Here is a 5328-nt window from a genome sequence, read left to right on the forward strand (position 1 = left end):
AAATCGAAACCCAGCTTAGGCACGTTTTCGAAAACGCGAAATGTATAAAAATTTCCTTTGGTGTTATGCAAGCTTGACAAACAATAACGAATACGAAAGGTAGCAAAGTAATGAGTAACAAAATGCAATAGGCAAAATGAAATGACGAGCGATTACATAAACAAAGCATACAAATAAATAAATAGAACTAACATTAAAAAAAGCACAAGTGTACACGAATAAATAAACAAACACCAAATAACAATGATGACAATAAATACAATTATGTAAAAATGTATATGCATATATAATTTTAAGCCATAAAATAAGAAATGCATATAAATTATAGAATATGAAAACATAGATAAATATATACATATATGTGTAAAAAATAATATTATAAAAAAAAGGGTACGTATACATGTATAAAAAAATAAATGTATTAACAATGAATATAATAAGGGTAAGAAAACAAGTATATACACAATATATATGTAACGTGGTACTAAGGACATATATATATATATACAATACAGTATTTAAAATAATATTTACGTAATACAAAATATAATATTAAAAGGTATATGTACATACGTAATATATAAATACATATATATATAATGTTAAAATATTTACATAATACTAAAATATTTAGGTAATATATGCGTATATTGAAAACTAGTAATAATATTACCGAGGTATATACAAATATATCAAGTATATATACGTATTATAAATAATAAATAATAACAAGCAAACTAATAAAAATAATAAGAATAATAATGATAACATGGAATATAAAAGAAACAAACATAACATTAATAAAATTAAAATAAGTGAAATAAAAATATTAAATAAGAATATATATAGTATACACGTAATAAAAAATATACTAATACATAATAATAATAATGTATATAAAAATAACAAGATATTAATAAAGATAAAAAATCAACAAAAAAAGGACTAAAATGAATTAAAAACAAAGTTGTGGGGCCAATTGAAAGGAAAACAAAGAAAAGGGACTTAATTGTACGCGCGTGAAGCGTTGGGGGACCGAAACAACATTATTCCTTTCCTTTAAAACGCAGCACATTGGCGGGGACTAAATCGAAAAGCGCGAGAAATTATAGGGCCAAATTGAAAACCATAAAAAACTTAATTGTGAAGCATCAGAAAAGCGGAAGGACTGCGCGCATAAATATCCCATTCAAATGAAAACACGCGGATCCTCTAGCGGTCGGTCGGATGGTCGGCATGGCCAAAACGACGTCGTTTTGGGCTTAGTGTAGCCCCAAACGACGTCGTTTTGGAGGCTATATAAGGCCTAACTAACCAAAAAATCATTTGGGAGAGGAAAGAAAAAAAAAGAGAGGGAAGAGAGAAGGGAGGGGAATCCGGCAGGGGGTCACCGACGGCCACGGAGGCCGCGGCGGCGCGGCCACCGCGCGTGGCGGAAAGGTAAAAAAATATTTTTTTTATTTTTTGTTATTTGTTCTTGGTCTTAGAATATATAGATTTTAGGTTATATTAACTTAAAAATGTATAGATATGTATATAGAAATCGAAAAAAGTAACCTTTTCCGTTTGCCTTTCCTTTTTTCGAATGCTTGCTATCTCAGTACTGAGATCTATGTATTTTTTTAAACTCTAACTTCTGTTTTTTTTGTATTCAAATGCCGAAAAAAACAAACAAAAAAAGAAGAAGAACCCAAAGAAAAAAAAACCCCTGTTTCCGTTTTTCATTTCGGGTTTTATAACCCATTTTACATCCTTTTTCTATTATTCTATCCTGTTTTTGTCTTGATCTTGCAGGGTATGGAGGTGCTGGTAGTGGAGGAGGAGCAGGTGGCCGACATGGTGGCATGGAGAGCTGGGCGTGGCAGACGAGGAGGCCACGTGAGGCATGCGGCGGCCAGCTAGGGTTTGCTGCTGAATTTTGCTGAAAAATGTTTTAGATTTTGGGCCATTTGGGCTTTAGGATTTCGATTTGTTTGGGTTTAAATTTTGGGTCAGAGTTTGGGTTTGTAAATGGGCTGTTACTTTTGGGTTTATTATTTGAGTTATTTTGTTGGTATGGGCCCGGGCAAAATGGGCTCGTACAGCTGCCCCTCTTTGCTTGTTGTCGTGTAACGAGAACAGAGCAAAGACTAAGAAGGCCAATTTTGCCCGGTCTCGCCGAGTCTTGATTTTATGGTGCTTATCTTCTTCAAGTAACCTCATTTCAGTCCACTACGTCTTCTTGCTTTGATCCACTTCACGGCAACTTCAGATACGCCTTGTAGCTTCAATCTACTTTGTTATGACTCCATGGGGATGAGATTTGTGTTTTTAGTCTGCTCCACTACTGCTTAGGGAGATAAGACTGAATGTTGTTTTCTTCGATCTATTCCACTGTTGTCCAGGGAGATAGAACTACCAGCTTCAATGTACTCCACTGTAATCAGGGAGGTAAAATCTGCCATCTTCGATCTTCTTCGCTGCCAAATACAGGAAGGCAAGATCTGTAATCTTCGATCTACTTCACGCTAAATACATGAAGATAAGATCTGCTTTCTTCGATCTACTTCGCCACCAGTATGGGAAGACAAGATCTGCATCGTCAATCCACTTCCTACCAATATAGGAAGACCGGATCTGCTACCTTTGATCTACTTCACGCCAATACATGAAGACAAGATCTGCTTTCTGCAATCTACTTCGCCACCAATATGGGAAGACAAGATCTGCATCTTCGGTCCACTTCCTACCAATATAGGAAGATAGGATCTGCTACCTTCGATCTACTTCGCCACCAATATGGAAGACAAGATCTGCTTTCTGCAATCTACTTCGCCACCAATATGGAAGACAAGATCTGCATCTTCGATCCACTTCCTACCAATATAGGAAGATAGGATCTGCTACCTTCGATCTACTTCGCCACCAATATGGAAGACAAGATCTGATTTCTGCAATCTACTTCGCCACCAATATGGGAAGACAAGATCTGCATCGTCAATCCACTTCCTACCAATATAGGAAGACCGGATCTGCTACCTTTGATCTACTTCACGCCAATACATGAAGACAAGATCTGCTTTCTGCAATCTACTTCGCCACCAATATGGGAAGACAAGATCTGCATCTTCGGTCCACTTCCTACCAATATAGGAAGATAGGATCTGCTACCTTCGATCTACTTCGCCACCAATATGGGAAGACAAGATCTGCTTTCTGCAATCTACTTCGCCACCAATATGGGAAGACAAGATCTGCATCTTCGATCCACTTCCTACCAATATAGGAAGATAGGATCTGCTACCTTCGATCTACTTCGCCACCAATATGGGAAGACAAGATTTGTATCTTTGATCCACTTCCTACCAATATAGGAAGATAGGACCTATTTACGCCTAGTGTTTAGGATGACATGATCAGAATGAATCAAATGCTCCTAACTAGATGTGTATGTATTATATTTGTAGAATGTCATGAGAATGATCCATTTTTAATGCTTAGGTTGTCATTCCTCATTGTTCATCAAGGTTCTATCACTGATGCCTTCTTGTTCAGCCAGTTTGACAGAAAACCCAAAGAAATAGACGCTATTTAGACTATCATTTCTCAAATGTTTCCAACCCTTAGGTTTGGTTAGTTCTAAACAATAGTCCTGTTTCAGGTCCTCGTATTATTTAGAAACTTTCAGAGTAATATGCAGAACTCCTTCTGCATGTGTATTGTCAATCCATTAATCGTTATTTCAAGGAAAAATGCTTGAAAGATTATCAAAATGGACAAAATAAAATTTTGCTGAGAGCAAAGCTCGAAATGAATAAATCAATCAAGATAGCAAACTTTGCTGAGATATGATGAAAAAGATTATCACAATGAATAAGATGGAATTTTATTGAGAGCAGAGCTCTAAATGAACAAATAGCAAATTTTGCTAAGATAAAAAAAAAACAGGTGCTCCAGATATCGCAGCATGAGCTCCTCTGCACAAACTCTGTGTTTAGAAATCCTAAAAGACTTTGTTGATGCCCCAAGATGTAGCATCTCTCCTTCTTGTTAATTCGGAGAAGACAAAACTACTCTATGCCTCAACTTTGATCGAAAATTCGAATTGCCCATTCCTGGGTTTTCAATTCAAAGCCCCTTTGGTCTCAAGGTGCCCTTTGCGGGTTTTCGCCTTGGCCTCTCCCCCTTTTTTTTTTTTTTTTTTTTAGGCAAAGTACCTCTTCACTGAATCCGAATTCACAGGATTGGGCAAGCTTTTGCCATCCATCCCAGTTAAAATTAATGCCCCTCCTGAAAAGGCCTTTTTTACTACATAAGGTCCCTCCCAGTTTGGCATCCACTTTCCTCTGAAGTCCTTTTGTATGGGAAGGATCTTCTTCAGTACCAAGTCCCCTTCATGGAAGTTTCTAGGACGAACCTTCTTATTGTAAGCTCGCATCATTCGTTTCTGGTACATTTGACCATGACGGATAGCTCTTAACCTCCTTTCTTCAATCAAGTTCAGCTGATCATATCGGGCTTGGACCCATTCTGCTTCGTCTAACTTTAGTTCTGAAAAAACTCGGAGAGAGGGAATTTCAACCTCAATTGGTAGCGCTGCCTTCATTCCATAAACCAAAGAGAATGGTGTTGCCCCGGTAGAAGTCCTGACGGATGTTCGATAAGCATAGAGGGCGAATGGCAACTTCTCGTGCCAATCTCTATAGGTCTCAGTCATTTTCCCCACAATCTTTTTGATATTTTTATTGGCTGCCTCCACCGCACCATTCATCTTCGGACGATATGGCGGTGAGTTGTGGTGCTTGATCTTGAATTGATTACAAACCTCTGCTATCGTGCTATTATTCAAATTTAATGCGTTGTCTGATATGATCCTTTCAGGCATTCCATACCGACATATGATTTCCTTCTTTAAAAACTTGCTGACAGCTGTCTTTGTGACGTTGGCGTAAGAAGTAGCCTCTACCCACTTAGTAAAGTAGTCAATCACTACAAAAATGAAACGATGTCCGTTTGAAGCCTTTGGCGATATCGGCCCAATGACGTCCATGCCCCACATGGAGAAAGGCCATGGGGAAGTCATGACGTGAAGAGGTGATGGAGGCACATGAATTTTGTCTCCGTAAATCTGACATTTATGGCACTTCTTAGCATACTTGATGCAGTCTCCTTCCATGGTAGACCAATAATATCCAAATCTCATGATCTGTCTGGCCATTGTGAAACCGTTAGCGTGTGTTCCACAAATACCATCATGGACTTCTTCCAAGATCTGCTTGGCCTCCACAGCGTCTATGCATCTTAACAGCACCTGATCTTTTCCTCTTTTGTACAGGATTTCCCCATCTA

This window comes from Gossypium hirsutum, chromosome A06 (genome assembly GCF_007990345.1).
Source record: "Gossypium hirsutum isolate 1008001.06 chromosome A06, Gossypium_hirsutum_v2.1, whole genome shotgun sequence".
NCBI lineage: Eukaryota > Viridiplantae > Streptophyta > Magnoliopsida > Malvales > Malvaceae > Gossypium > Gossypium hirsutum.